We start from the raw sequence: 15,911 nt of genomic DNA, 5'->3' as shown, positions 1-15,911 counted from the left end.
AAGGTCTGTAGCGCGCCCCTCAGGCAGGGGAGCGCCGGCAAAGGTCTGTAGCGCGCCCCTCAGGCAGGGGAGCGCCGGCAAAGGTCTGTAGCGCGCCCCTCAGGCAGGGGAGCGCCGGCAAAGGTCAGTAGCGCGCCCCTCAGGCAGGGGAGCGCCGGCAAAGGTCTGTAGCGCGCCCCTCAGGCAGGGGAGCGCCGGCAAAGGTCTGTAGCGCGCCCCTCAGGCAGGAGAGCGCCGGCAAAGGTCAGTAGCGCGCCCCTCAGGCAGGGGAGCGCCGGCAAAGGTCCCGGCGTGGCTCTGCCGGGTAGGGGAGCGCAGGCCCACCCTACACCACTGCGCTCCAGCCCAGGGCCCTGACAGTGGCAGAACGAGGGTCCCACCACTGGGTCAGCGGGGTCGTCCCGCTACGTAGACTCACCACTGTGCAGCTCTGTCCCTGGGCTACTTCCTACCCGATTGCTCGCCCGAATCCCTCTGGTCCCGTGAGTGCGTCGGGGTAGTCCGCTGCTGGCAGCTCCGGCCCCCCCTCAGGCTCAGGCTCCTCCAGCTCCTCTGGGTACTCGGCTGCTGGCAGCTCCCGCTCCCCCTCCGACTCCTCCAGTTCCTCTGGGTACTCTGCAGCGGGCAGTCCTGGCAGCCCCAGTCCGTCCTCCAGGTGAGGTTTCCATGGGTCCAGGGCCTCCCCTGGTGTGGCGGCAGGCTCTGAAGGGAGCAGCCCACAGTCTGTGTCTGCCTCCCTCCCTGGTGCTGCCCCAACTGAGCTAAGGGCCCCGCCCTTTATACTTCCTGTTCCACCCCTCCCCTTCCGGGGGGTGGAGCAAGCTTGGGCTGGCCCCGCCCACTCAGGCTGAGGGAAAGGCCCTTTACCCTCAGGTTCAGAGGGCAGCCACCCTGGCCCCCTACATACCCCACCCCTCAAATCCAGCTCCCGAACCGCGGAGCTGGTGTCCCCCGCCTCCCCCAGACGGGAGAAAAAGTCCGCATTGGCGTTGTCCCGTCCCGCCCGATGGCGGATCGTGAAGGCGTAGGTTTGTAGTGTGAGATACCACCGCTGCAGGCGGGCATTCGCGTCCTTCATCCGGTTGAGCCACTTCAGGGGTGCATGATCTGTGACCAGTGTAAAGGGGGCCCCGAGGAGGTAGTAGCGGAGAGCATCAACCGCCCACTTAACAGCTAGGGCCTCCTTCTCCAGGACGGAGTAGTTCCGCTCCCGGGGAAACAGTTTCCGACTGACGTAAACAATAGGATGCTCCTCCCCGTCCACCTCCTGCGAGAGGACAGCCCCAAGCCCCACGCCGGAGGCATCGGTCTGGACAATGAAGTCACGATCGAAGTCCGGGCTGAAAAGTACGGGCTCACTACACAAGCGGTCTTTGACAGTTTGAAAGGCCCTCTCGCAGTCCTCAGACCAGCACACTCTGCGGGGGCTATCTTTGGTCAGGAGTTCTGTCAGAGGGGCCGTAATGGTCGCAAAGTGGGGTACGAACCGCCGGTAATAGCCGGCTAGGCCCAAGAATTGACGCACCTGCCTCTTCGTGGTTGGCGCCTGATATTCCTGGAGTGCTTGAACCTTTCCGATGAGGGGGCGTACCTGTCCCCGCCCCAGGGTGTACCCCAGATAAGTGGTTTCTTCCCGCCCGATTCGGCATTTCTTGGGATTGGCTGTGAGGCCGGCGGCGCGGAGGTCCCTGAGGACAGCTGCCACTTGGTTGAGATGTTCCTCCCAGTTACTGCCATAGATGACCACATCATCCAGGTAGGCGGCGGCGTACTTGGTGTGAGGTTGCAAAAGCCGGTCCATCAAGCGCTGGAAGGTTGCTGGGGCCCCATGGAGGCCGAAAGGCATCCGAGTAAACTGGTACAGGCCTGAAGGGGTGGCAAACGCGGTCTTCTCCTTGGATCGGGGTTCCAAGGGGATCTGCCAGTACCCCTTGGTGAGATCTAAGGTGGTGATATAGCAGGCTTCTCCCAGCCGGTCAAGGAGCTCATCGACGCGGGGCATTGGATACGCATCAAACTTTGAAATGGCGTTGACTCTCCGAAAGTCAATACAAAACCGCCGGCTCCCATCTGGCTTCGGGACGAGGACGACGGGGCTCCGCCATTCGCTCTGGGAATGCTCTATAACCCCCAGTTCCAACATGGCCTGGACTTCCTCCTCCACAGCCTCTCGCATTCGCCTAGGCAATGGCCGGGTCGTCTCTCGGACCACCACCCCGGGGTCGGTCTGGATTGCATGGTATGCGAGCGTAGTCTGTCCGGGCTTCGTGGTGAAGGTCCTGGGGAATGCCTTCACTAAGCAGAGGGCCTGTTCCCGCTGCTCAGCAGTGAGCGTCTCGGCCAGCTGGGGTTCCCCATTATCAGAGTCTTCGGGGGGTTGTGGCCCAAGGTCTGGTTCAGGTGGGTATGGGGCAATTAGTAGTCCTTCCCGTTCCCGCCAGGGTTTTAAAAGATTTACATGATAAATCTGCTTTCCCTTTCGGTGATCAGGCTGCCGGATTTCGTAATTGACAGGCCCCACTTGGCGAAGGACTTCATACGGACCCTGCCAGCGGGCCAACAGCTTTGATTCCTCCGAGGGGAGCAAGAGGAGAACTCGGTCCCCGGGGGCAAATAATCGGATCTGGGTGTCCCGATTATATTGCTGCTCCTGGCCCCTTTGGGCCGTTTTTAAGTTTTCCCTTGCGAGTTCACCTGCCCGGGCCAGCCGCTCCTGCAGCTGCAGGACGTATTGTAAAAGGCCCTGCGTTGAGGATGGTGTATGTTCCCAGGTTTCTCTCAGGAGGTCCATCACTCCGCGGGGCCGTCGCCCATAGAGGAGCTCAAATGGAGAGAACTTCGTGGAAGCCTGTGGAACTTCCCGGACCGCCAGTAGTAAAGGGGGAAGTAGTTGATCCCACTGACGGAGGTCCTGGGTGGGGAAACGTCGCAACATTCCCTTCAGGGTTCGGTTAAAACGTTCGACTAACCCATCTGTCTGGGGATGGTAAACTGAGGCCTGCAGTTTCTTAATCCCCAGCAGGGCACATACTTGACGGAACAACTTAGAGGTGAAGTTGGTCCCTTGGTCAGTAAGTAACTCTCGAGGGAGGCCTACCCTGGCGAAGATCTTCACGAGCTCTGCCGCGATAGTGCGGGCAGTGATACTCCTTAAGGGGATAGCCTCAGGGAAGCGGGTGGCGTAGTCCATCAAGACAAGGATATACTGGTAGCCTGCCTGACTTTTCGGGAAGGGTCCGACCAGGTCCATCGCTACTCGTTCAAACGGAACGCCCACTGTTGGCAACGGAACCAGGGGGGCCTTCCGGACCCCGGCCGGGGCGGCGCGTTGGCAGTCCGGGCATGACCCACAATAATCCTTCACCTCGCGGTGGATGCCGGGCCAGAAGAACTTAGCCAGGACCCTAGCCGCGGTTTTCTCCGGTCCTAAATGGCCTACGGCTGGGATGTCATGGGCTAGTTTTAGGACCGCCCGTCGATGAATGCGGGGAACCACGAGTTGGGTCCGGACCTCTTGAGTTTGCGGGTCCCGCTCTACGCGGTAGAGACGATCCCGATCAAGTTCAAATCTAGGCCATTGGGTCGCCCGCTGGGCCTCCACGACCTTCCCCTCTACCCGTGCCAGCTGTTCATAGGCAAACCGGAGTGTAGGGTCCTCCCTTTGGTCTCGGCTAAAGTCCCTAATGTCCACCGGGGGGCCCCCTGTTTCCTGGTCATCCTGCCTGGGTGAAAGGGATGGGTCAACGCCGGGGTCGGGGCTCCGGCCGGGGCCTGGGTCCGTCGCAGAGGGGGCTCCCTCAAAAGCCTCTTCTGGAGATAGGGACCGGAGCACCTCGACGAATTCTGGCCAGTCCCGGCCCAGGATGATTGGGTAGGCAAGGGATGGGGCCACAGCCACGTTCATTAACTGAGTTGCCCCGTCTACCGTGAGAGGGACCTGCACCGTGGGGTACGGTTTCACATCTCCATGTATGCACTGTATCCGTACCTCCCCGATGATCTGCTCGGTGTCCGGGAGGAGGGACTGGCGGACAAGAGTCTGTCCACAGCCCGAATCAACTAGACCCACAACAGGTGTCCCGGCGATGCTCATGGGGGCCGTCAGTTTGGCCGTGGATGGTGGGCGGGCCCGGCGCTCCCCGGTGTACACCTGGCCAAAATCGCATTCCATCGCCGTACAGTCTCGTTGCAGGTGGCCGTACTCACCACACTGAAAGCAAGGTCCTACCTCTGTGCGCCCCGGCCGTGCAGGGTCACCCGGGTGGCCGCAGGGTTGGCCGGGGCCCGATGGACGGGCCAGACGTCCGGACGGTGCGGGTTGTGGGGCCTCGGGCCGTCGGGGAAAAGTAGTGCCGCTGCCGTTTGGTCGTCTAGCTCGAGCGGGCACATTGACTTTGGGGGTGGACCCCCTTTCCGGCTTCTGAGCGCCGGGTCCCGAGCTTGGGGGTCGGGTGGTCGGTGCTATCGGGGCCTCAGCCTCTAGAAAGTTCTCCATCAGTGTGACCGCTGCACTTAGAGTTTGAGGTCGGTGCCGCAACACCCATGCCCTCCCTGGAGTGGGAAGGATGTGCACGAATTGCTCGAGGATGATCTGTTCTGTCACCTCAGCCACAGTTCGATGCTCAGGTTGTAGCCATCGGCACGCTGCATCCTTTAATTCCTGTGCCACAGCCCGGGGCCGGGCACCCGGGGGGTAAAGCTTTCCCCGAAACCGTCGCCGAAAAGTTTCCGGGGTGACGTCGAAGGCATCCAGGATAGCCGCTTTTACTCTGGCGTAAACACGGGCTTCATCATCTGGTAGCCTCCGGTAAGCCTTCTGGGCCGGCCCCGTTAGATAGGGGGCAAGCAGGGTGGCCCATTGGTCCGGCGCCCAACCAGCTACTGCAGCAACCCGCTCGAAGGTCACCAGGTAAGCCTCTGGGTCATCCTCAGGCCCCATCTTGGCCAGACGGATTGGTGGAGCAGGCGGGTTGGGGGTGGTCACCCCACCCGGCTGGGCTCCACCGGGGCTCGGCCATAGGGCGGCAAGTTGCTGGAAACATTGGGTCTGTTGTTCGCGGTGCTGGGCCCCCAAGGTTTGGAGCAACTGCTGCTGTTGGGTACCCAGCTGCTGTATGAGTTGTTGCTGCTGCTGCTGCTGAGTCTCGGCCAGTACCTTGATGAGCCTTTCCATCTCCATCTTCTGTTTAGGGGCTATCGCTGCCTCCTTGCTCTAATCCCTTCCGGCAGGGATAGGGGGCGCTACCTGCATTCTCCACCACTTGTGATCGGCGTTGGCCCACCTACCCGCTAGGGGGCGGTGGGGAGCTATGAGGTCACTGGCCGGCCTGGGTCACGCCTCCGTCAGCGGGGAATTAGCGGCGGGGCGGCCGCCAGCCAGAGTCTGTAGCGCGCCCCTCAGGCAGGGGAGCGCCGGCAAAGGTCAGTAGCGCGCCCCTCAGGCAGGGGAGCGCCGGCAAAGGTCAGTAGCGCGCCCCTCAGGCAGGGGAGCGCCGGCAAAGGTCAGTAGCGCGCCCCTCAGGCAGGGGAGCGCCGGCAAAGGTCTGTAGCGCGCCCCTCAGGCAGGGGAGCGCCGGCAAAGGTCTGTAGCGCGCCCCTCAGGCAGGGGAGCGCCGGCAAAGGTCTGTAGCGCGCCCCTCAGGCAGGGGAGCGCCGGCAAAGGTCAGTAGCGCGCCCCTCAGGCAGGGGAGCGCCGGCAAAGGTCTGTAGCGCGCCCCTCAGGCAGGGGAGCGCCGGCAAAGGTCTGTAGCGCGCCCCTCAGGCAGGGGAGCGCCGGCAAAGGTCTGTAGCGCGCCCCTCAGGCAGGAGAGCGCCGGCAAAGGTCAGTAGCGCGCCCCTCAGGCAGGGGAGCGCCGGCAAAGGTCCCGGCGTGGCTCTGCCGGGTAGGGGAGCGCAGGCCCACCCTACACCACTGCGCTCCAGCCCAGGGCCCTGACAGTGGCAGAACGAGGGTCCCACCACTGGGTCAGCGGGGTCGTCCCGCTACGTAGACTCACCACTGTGCAGCTCTGTCCCTGGGCTACTTCCTACCCGATTGCTCGCCCGAATCCCTCTGGTCCCGTGAGTGCGTCGGGGTAGTCCGCTGCTGGCAGCTCCGGCCCCCCCTCAGGCTCAGGCTCCTCCAGCTCCTCTGGGTACTCGGCTGCTGGCAGCTCCCGCTCCCCCTCCGACTCCTCCAGTTCCTCTGGGTACTCTGCAGCGGGCAGTCCTGGCAGCCCCAGTCCGTCCTCCAGGTGAGGTTTCCATGGGTCCAGGGCCTCCCCTGGTGTGGCGGCAGGCTCTGAAGGGAGCAGCCCACAGTCTGTGTCTGCCTCCCTCCCTGGTGCTGCCCCAACTGAGCTAAGGGCCCCGCCCTTTATACTTCCTGTTCCACCCCTCCCCTTCCGGGGGGTGGAGCAAGCTTGGGCTGGCCCCGCCCACTCAGGCTGAGGGAAAGGCCCTTTACCCTCAGGTTCAGAGGGCAGCCACCCTGGCCCCCTACAGTGCCACATGACACTCCCTTAGTGCTCTGCCAGCTTGTCTCAGTCCTGAATTGAAAGGGTCACCAAAGCTGAAAGTGTCATTCCATTCCCTTGTCTATGCAGTCCTTGATATCAATGCAGACAACAAAAGTCCTAGATACAATGGAGGTGTTTGCAATGTAGATATCTGTTTACTATGGACTGGATGAGACCAACGGCAACTCATTTCTTATGGGTCACCGGACAGCTATTCTACTTGTTGGTCATTACAGATTACATTTCAACTGCTGACCTAGTGGCAAAAGACTCTATATTCCATTATCCATCTAATAAGCTATTTGCTCTGCTTTAGCCATTTAATTAGGATTAGTCTTAAGTTTTTCTCCATTTTTTCATTTCACTATGCAGTTTCCCTTTACTTTACGTGCCTTCTAAATCTGAACTTTTTCAAAAGAAATAAATGTTTGCTGATAGATGGAACAGGCAATAAAAGCATCATCAGAAAATTTATTAATGTAACTCTGCAGAACTGTTCAATAAGGATGATAGCCTGCAACATTTAGGAGTATTTTGAGTGAAGAATAATGTGTAGTAGATTTAGATTGATATGCGAGTGGTCGTGGGTTCATATTAGAGACATAAAGAAAACACTTTGTTCTCTTATCCATCATACACATTTAATCTAGGGGATTTTACTGCTCACTCTGTTCACTTTGTAAGTCAAATCCAGAGATGAAAAAGAGGAATTTTATATGTTTTGCCTGACAGCAGTAATGTTAAACTATGAACAATTTGGGATGTTTCTGCTTCTGATTTATGTGAATCCTTTTTTTTTTCGTTCAAATTCGGTCAGCTCGTACTGAACAAAAGATGTTAGCTATACAAGAAAACATTATTATTGCATTTGTTAATGTGCTGTCTAAAGCAATGATTTATTCTACTACACCCCACTGCCACCAGAAAATAAAACAAGTGAATAAATGTATTTCAAATCAAGAAAAAACTATAGGAGTCCTTGTGGCACCTTAGAGACTAACAAATTTATTTGGGCATAAGATTTCATGGGCTAAAACCCACTTCATCAGATGCATGGAGTGGAAAATACAGTAGGCAGGTATAAATACACAGCACATGAAAAGATGGGAGTTGCCTTACCAAGTGGAGGGGTCAGTGCTAACGAGCCAATTCAATTAAGGTGGAAGTGGCCTATTCTCAACAGTTGACAAGAAGGGGTGAATACGAAGGGGAAAATCACTTTTGTAGTGCTAATGAGGCCAATGCAATCAAGGTGGCCCATTTCAAACAGTTGATAAGAAGGTGTGAGTATTAGCAGAGGGAAATTAGTTTTTTAGTGACCCATTCACCCCCAGTCTTTATTCAGGCCTAATTTGATGGTGTCCAGTTTGCAAATTAATTATATCTGTCAATCTGTCAAACTACAATACCCACCTGGTGAAGTGAAGAAACAGATTGACAGAGCCATAAGGGTACCCAGAAGTCACCTACCACAGGACAGGCCCAACAAAGAAAGTAACAGAACGCCACTAGCCGTCACCTACAGCCCCCAACTAAAACCTCTCCAGAGCATCATCAAAGATCAAGGATCTACAACCTATCCTGAAGGACGATCCCTCACTCTCACAGACCTTGGGAGCAGGCCGGTCCTTGCTTAGACAGCCCCCCAATCTGAAGCAAATACTCACCAGCAACTACACACCACAGAACAAAAACACTAACCCAGGAACCAATCCCTGCAACAAACCCCGTTGCCAACTCTGTCCGCATATCTATTCAAGGGACACCATCATAGGACCTAACCACATCAGCCACACCATCAGGGGCTCGTTCACCTGCACATCTACCAATGTGATATATGCCATCATGTGCCAGCAATGCCCCTCTGCCATGTACATTGGCCAAACCAGACAGTCTCTACACAAGAGACTAAACTGACAAAAATCAGACATCAAGAATTATAACATTCAAAAACCAGTAGGTGAACACTTCAGTCTCCCTGGACACTCAATAACGGAGTTAACAGTGTCAATTCTTCAAAAAAAAAAAAAACTTCAAAAACAGACTCCAATGAGAAACTGCAAAACTGGAGTAAGTTCTGCACTTGGTAAAGCAACTCCCATCTTTTCATGTGTTGTGTATTTATACCTGCCTATTGTATTTTCCGCTCCATGTATCTGATGATGTGGGTTTTAGCCCACGAAAGCTTATGCCCAAATAAATTTGTTAGTCTCTAAGGTGCCACAAGGACTTCTCGTTGTTTTTGCTGATAGAGACTAACATGGCTACCACTCTGAAACCTATAGGAGGCATGTGTTGGTTTCAAAGCTGATAGCTAATTTATACTGGACCTCTCGTTTTCTCTTGTTATACTTATTTTGCATTCTAAATTGATTGCTTAGTTACTTTTGCTTAGTACAGTAAGCTGTCCAGACCTGGATCACAGACCTTAATAGCCTGAAAGGATTCCCATTAACAAATAAAGAGAGTCTAAAAAAATTCCACTTAGAGAGCAGAAAAGTTAATGTCACTAGGACCTCATCATCTGCCCCTCTAAAAAGCCATCTCAATGGAGGTACTGCTTTAATTCACCAGACCCTCACTGTCATGAGGGTTGGACTTAGTATATAAATGCCTTGATTCACTTCAGGTCCTGTTGGGTGTAATAGATAACAAAAAATACATGAGGTTGCTATTAAAATTCAAAAGGCAGATTTAAGAGTGACTGAGCTAGAAAGTGTTGTAGCAAGCTAGGATGAAATAATCTCATCTTATGATTAGGACAATAAGGTCCTGGGGAAAAATTGGATGCCACTGAGAATGAGATGAGATTGTTGAATCCTCAAGCTTGTTGTAATTTCTAAGCAAATATCATTGGGAGCATTTGCTGCCTTTTTTCAACTTGTCTAGTCAAATTACTTGAGTGAGTTGTGCACAGCCCTGGATTGTCTGTCTTATGGCAGCATGAAGACTTCCTGTGAAGAAACTCCATGTACATTCACTATCCATATCTGCAGCCTGAACATTCTTCTTCCATGTCACGCACTCATGATGAGGGATAGTGCTGAACACTTGGAGGTCTGCAGACAAAATAGCATTTAATGTACTTTGTATAGGAATGTATCAAGACTGTATAGCGACATTGCAAGAAACAACTTTCAGAATTTATTATTCCATCAGTTATCATGTATATTGTTTTGTAAATTGAAATGTAGAGAGTACTGAGGTCAAGTTTATGCATTTAGAATAGCAGAGAAGGCTCAAGGAGAGTTGAACCTATGGAAGCCTCAGAGGCATCTCCATGCATTTTGATAGCTTCCAGAGAAGAAGTTTGCAGTTTAACTAATTGGGGGCAGATACCCACTAGGAGCTAGTATTAATGTTACTTTACAATATATACACTTTTGCTAACTATGCATTGATAAATATGGGATGGAGGTTTGTTCGTTTGTTTGTTTTTTAATTGGAGCTATGTGTATGAATGATTATAATATAGCAGAGGTACTTTTCTGCCTCACAAATAACATTAAAGTTATCCCATGCCATGTGCTTTTTGTCTGTTTCATTCCTGGGTTAGATGCATTTCTAAAGCAGTATTCCCACATCAGATCTCTGCTTAGTATGAGTTTACATCAGTGATCAATCTATTTTTAACAAAGTCCAGTGACTTAAAAATTAAAGAAACTATAACCAAAAAAGTAGAAGCTGACATTTCATAGTCCAACATCTGAAGCTGATATAAGGACATGGTCTGCATCTGCAGGAGCCTCACTATGTCTGAAAATGGAACTGCTCTGGTTTTCCACATAAGTGCATTTTAAGCACAATCTGGCTGTGATAAACATGGAAGTAAGCTCCAACTTCTGTGAGTGAGAGTGTAATTTTTCTAATGATTCCTTAGTAGTAGCCAGAACAATAAGTACCAGGAATGGAGTATTGTTTTTTCTTTGTTATGTGTTTCTTAATTTTGCCTGTTGGGAGGAGGTGAGACATCTATCTAGTAAGCTGGTTTTCCTCAGCATGTATGCTAGCAAAATTAGTATCTGTAGTACCTGCAGCAGCCAACAATGGTGCAGCAAGTATAGACAGGGCTCTGGCATTTTTGCCACTTAAGCAGATTTACATGATTGAGTGTTTAAAACACCCGAGGCTGTCTGTCCTAGCACTTACAGCATTGCTAGTACTGGGGTAGCTATAAAACAGGTACTTTTTTAGTGCAGTCGGGGCCAAAAGTGGGTCACATCATCATCAACTGCTAATAAAGAAATCAGCCACTCCAGTTACACAAACAGCCTTGACCCCCTTTAAGTCACCTTTTTGTTTCAGACAGGTCTCTGTCACAAGACACTCTGATAGCATGTAGGTTACTGCTAACACCTCTTATTCTGGAATGTACTCTGATGTTAATGGTTCTTCATATGTTTCAGGCGGCTTAATGTTAAGACAGGCAAGTGCTCTATTTATTAATGCCTGACAGCTGATCAATGACACTAATGGATTGTGTTCTGTTAACAGACAAAAAGATTCCCAGTCAATGCAAGTGACTCTTAGGTTGTAAACTGCCAAATTAGGTCATAAGATCCCAAATTGGATTTTAAGCTCCATGGAGTAGGGACCATTTCATGGCATATTTGTAGGGTGACCAGATAGCAAATATGAAAAATCGGGACAAGGTGGGGAGTAATAGGCACCTATATAAGACAAAGCTCCAAATATCGGGGCTGTCCCTATAAAATTGAGACATCTGGTCACCCTATATGTTTGTACACCACCTGGTACAGTGGAGCCCCAGTTCTATTAGGCATTATTGTAATATAAATAACAGCAGAAAAATCAAGCATTTGTTTCCTTGCCAGGCATTCTTTTTCAACCTGAGCATATTTCTTCTCAGGCTTCATAGGAGCTGAAAACTACTGTCACCTGTGGATACTTCAGAGCCTCTTGAGGCTGTTCTTAACTGAATTTGCTACTGTGTGTCTTCTAACCATTCACTCTTTTTGTTTAATGTTTTGAAATGTCTTTGTAATTAAATGAAATATTTTAATAGTAACTTGATTTTTTTCCAAATGTTTTTCATGAAATTGTATAATTCCTAGATGTGGTCAGATTTCTTTTCCAGTGCCATACCAAAAAGGAAGTGTGGCCTTTTGAAAATGTCCCTCATGTTTCCCTCGATAGATATTGTTACTGTACTGTTGTTTTATTTATAATTATGATTGTGAATGCCTCCTTGTTAATGAGAATATTCTCATAGAACTGGGGGGTGGGGATGCTAGAGAGGACAGTGGCTTTTCACCATAATGAAAATAATGGAATTTCAGCAAGATTTCATCCAATGTCAGTTTGTTGTTTTCATCTCAATGTATTGGTGGAGAGGGGAAATTGAATTGCTCCCTCTTAGTTCATCTTTTTGAAATTCAGCTTTCTGACAAATCTCATTGAGGTTGTTGCATTGTGAAGTTTCATAGATCAGTGTCTTCAGTGATTTATATCTTCACATTAATTTGAGAACTCTTACCATTTTGAGGCTGCGCTGGGTCTATCTGCAACTGTTGGCTCTATTGGCAATAGGAATTGAGGTATTAGACCAAAAGATGCATCATCAGTGTACTACTTATGTCTTTTATAGAACATTTTGTATATGTAGAGATAATAGGCCAGATCATTAACTATTTTAAATCTGTATAGCCTCATTGACTTCAATGGAGCTACATAGATTTACACCCGCTTGAAAATCTGATCCAGTGGGCCAATCCTCTCATTGAACTCAATGGCTAAATTCCCATTGACTTCAGTGGGAGCAGGAGACCCAGTTTCTTTATAATGGGATTTGATCTTTGACTATATTCTGTTTAGCATGTATATATTGTTATAGGGTAACATTATTAAGCATCTTTGTTTGAAGTATCATTTTTGAGCAAACAATGCTCAAATATGTATTTCTATTTTAGTTGACAGTGTGAATTTTCGGTAATGCAACCTTGTCTCCCAAGGACATCAAATTTTGTAATTCAAAGAAGAGCGAGAAGTAATTTCTTTGTTCTAAGCATTGTATTAGATAAAGTCATTGATTTCTGCAATTTACTTTGATAGGAATCACATTGTTCCCACCTCTGTGGTGAAGTGTCTGGGGTCATGCTTTCCTACACACTCTCCTTTAACAAGCTTATGAAGTTGGCAGTTAGGATGCCCTTGTATGGGTGTTAAGATGTCCTTCCATTACTAGACTTCATTCATTTGTGTTGTATTTTTGTCTTTAAAAGAGTCATTCATGCTGGCATTGCATCAAAGATGAGTCATTATAACAAACTGTTCTCTGAATTGGTTGATAAAGTTTTACATGGATTTCCTGATTCAGGACAACTTGAAAAGGGAAAATGGTTTGAATGTATTGTTCAAGCCATTAAATCATTACAGAGCATGTGCTATATATTAGAAATAAGAAAGCACCTCTCAAAGTATAGGCTGATACACAATACCTGTAAGTCAGGTATCAGAGGGGTAGCCATGTTAGTCTGAATCTGTAAAAAGCAACAGGGGGTCCTGTGGCACCTTTAAGACTAACAGAAGTATTGGAGCATAAGCTTTCGTGGGTGAATGCCCACTTCATCAGACGCAATGGACATTTCCAGAGGCAGGTATAAATCAATATGGAGATAACGAGGTTAGTTCAATCAGGGAGGGTGAGGTGCTCTGCTAGCAGTTGAGGTGTGAACACCAAGGGAGGAGAAACTGTTTCTGTAGTTGGATAGCCATTCACAGTCTTTGTTTAATCCTGATCTGATGGTGTCAAATTTGCAAATGAACTGGAGCTCAGCAGTTTCTCTTTGGAGTCTGGTCCTGAAGTTTTTTTGCTGTAAGATGGCTACCTTTACATCTGCTATTGTGTGGCCAGGGAGATTGAAGTGTTCTCCTACAGGTTTTTGTGTATTGCCATTCCTGATATCTGACTTGTGTCCATTTATCCTCTTGCGTAGTGACTGTCCAGTTTGGCCAATGTACATAGCAGAGGGGCATTGCTGGCATATGATGGCATATATAACATTGGTGGACGTGCAGGTGAATGAGCCGGTGATGTTGTATACCTTAAGTGTTGTGATAAACTCAGGACAGACAGCTGCGGGGGGGGGGGTGTTGAAAACAGTCCCAGAAGGGTAAAAGGCCCTCCTCCCAATCAGGATCAGCTGAGAGAGAGTTACCTGAGGACAATTAGGATCAGCTGATTCCAACTAAGGGCTGCCTGAGACCTTTTTAAACCTTCCCCTGTTGAGGGGGGGGGGGGGGAGTCAAGCTGCCAGTAGGCGAGGAGCAGCAAGATGGCAAGCCTCACCAGGAGTAGAGGCTGCATTCCCTTCCATAAGGGAGGAAAACAAGCCTAAAAGACTGACTGAGAGAAGGAGTGGACTGCCCCTGTGCAGCCAAGAGGGACTGTTTTACCCCAAGCCCGTCTCGCCAAGGCTAAAAACAGCTGAGGCTGGTGAGACCGAAAAGGTGCCTTGCCACAGTGTGCACATATATGCAGATGTATATCAGAACAATCCTGAAGTGCACATTACATATCCAAGTGATTTAATATATCTATCTAGATTTTTGTAAGGTCACCCATCCCCATGTTACCTTTTCATAGTTGTCCTTCTTTTCTTCCCATTTCCCATTCCTATCCCCATCATTGTTACTTCCACTCTTCGCTTCATATACACAATTAAATCGTAAGCTCTTCAGGGTAGGGACAATGTATATTTTATTGTCTGTGTTCAGGGTGGAATCTACAAAGCAACTTAGGTGTCTAGATAGAAGTTAGGACCTTAACTTCCATTGATTTCAGTGACTGATTTCAGTAGAAGTAGAAGGAGGCTACATTGATTTGTGGAGTCCACCATAAATGTCTTATGAATAGTAACATTGTGTGTGTGTCTGTTTTTCCTTATTCCTTTGCTCCTTTTGCACAATATCTCACATTCAGTATAATTTTCCTTTGGATTTGTTTCTCTCAGTTCATTTTTGCCATCCTCTTGTCTCTAATTGTAGAATGAGATCCATAACTTACTGAGTTAGTACAGTTCAACATTCAAACTCGTGTTTTCTACAGGTCTCTTGTGAAACTCATCAACCTTAATCATTTAACAAAAACAACATTTAAACACAATAACATTTCTGAGTCACCCACTGATACTTCCACTCTCAGTAAAATGTATGGTTTCAGAGTAGCAGCCGTGTTAGTCTGTATCCGCAAAAAGAACAGGAGTACTTGTGGCACGTTAGAGACTAACAAATTTATTAGAGCATGAGCTTTCGTGGACTACGGCCCACTTCTTCGGATGCATATAGAAGTGGGCTGTAGTCCACGAAAGCTTATGCTCTAATAAATTTGTTAGTCTCTAAGGTGCACAAGTACTCCTGTTCTTTTTTTAGTAAAAATGTATGTGTGCCTCATTTTATTCATCTGGTTAGGTGCTAATCCTCAAAATGCTTCTGCATATGCATATGTAACCCACATACCTCCTGGGCATGGTGGGCACTGAGACCACTTAGAAAGAGAGATTAATGAGTCTGCGCTACAGCCTTAGCTAATAGTCATATATATGGCTTTTAGATCATGCAGTAGAGGCTCATGCATTAAGATCCAGAGGTCCCAGGTTTGATCCCACCCGCCAACGACCAGGGTCTGTTGGTGTTACATATACATTTAACACATGTGAACAATCCCAGTAATCTCAATTTGTGTGTAAAGTTATACATGTGGAGAAGTCTTAGGGGGCCTTAGATTTTAAATTTCTTGAGGTGATAGTCCTTGTCCTCTGTTTCTTCTTTACATCATAGAGTACACTATTTACTCTCAACAAGCAATTAGTGCCAATTGTGGTCTTGCCTACATGGCTGCAGAGGGGCCCGATGGGGAGAAAAGTCCCCCCCCCATCCCTGCATACTCCTCCATGGCTTGTCCACATTTCTGCTACATATATTTGGAGAAGCAGGGCCACATTCCTAGTATTCTCTTACATCTGCCTTCCTCCACCATGCAGTTGGGCAGATTAAGTTGATAGGGTCATGGAATCTGCTAGTGGTAAAGATCGATATCCAATTCCTTCTCCCCGGGAACCGAGTGGAAGAGCAGGAGAGGAACTGAAGCACAGTTCCTTCCCTACGTTGCTCCTAGAGCTGCTCAGCTACATGCAAACCCTTTCTCTAGGCTAGAAGTAATCGGCAATCTAGCCCTAAATAATGATGATGCTGTTCAGCGGGGCTTGAAATTAAGCAAAAATGAGTCCGCCTATCGCAAACTATAACCCCAAAACACACATATCAAGTAAAGTTAATTGAATGCAAAATTTCTGGATTATGAGCAAACTTTTTAAAAGTGCCTATGTTACTTCGGAGCCTAAGTCTCATTTATTTTCAAAAGACACACTTGAAAACTTCCTGTTACTTTGGTTA

The 15,911-nt window shown here is 49.3% G+C and overlaps 1 protein-coding gene across 6 annotated transcripts in view; it reads left to right on the top strand.

Annotated features, from left to right (window-relative positions):
- Positions 1-15,911, top strand: part of NCKAP5 (NCK associated protein 5) — a 605,695-nt gene that overhangs the window by 405,928 nt on the left and 183,856 nt on the right. The window lies entirely within an intron of this gene.

This window comes from Chrysemys picta, chromosome 11, assembly GCF_011386835.1.
Source record: "Chrysemys picta bellii isolate R12L10 chromosome 11, ASM1138683v2, whole genome shotgun sequence".
NCBI classification, from domain to species: Eukaryota; Metazoa; Chordata; order Testudines; family Emydidae; genus Chrysemys; species Chrysemys picta.
Note: the sequence above shows the minus strand (reverse complement) of the source record. Positions and strands in the feature narration are given on the sequence as shown.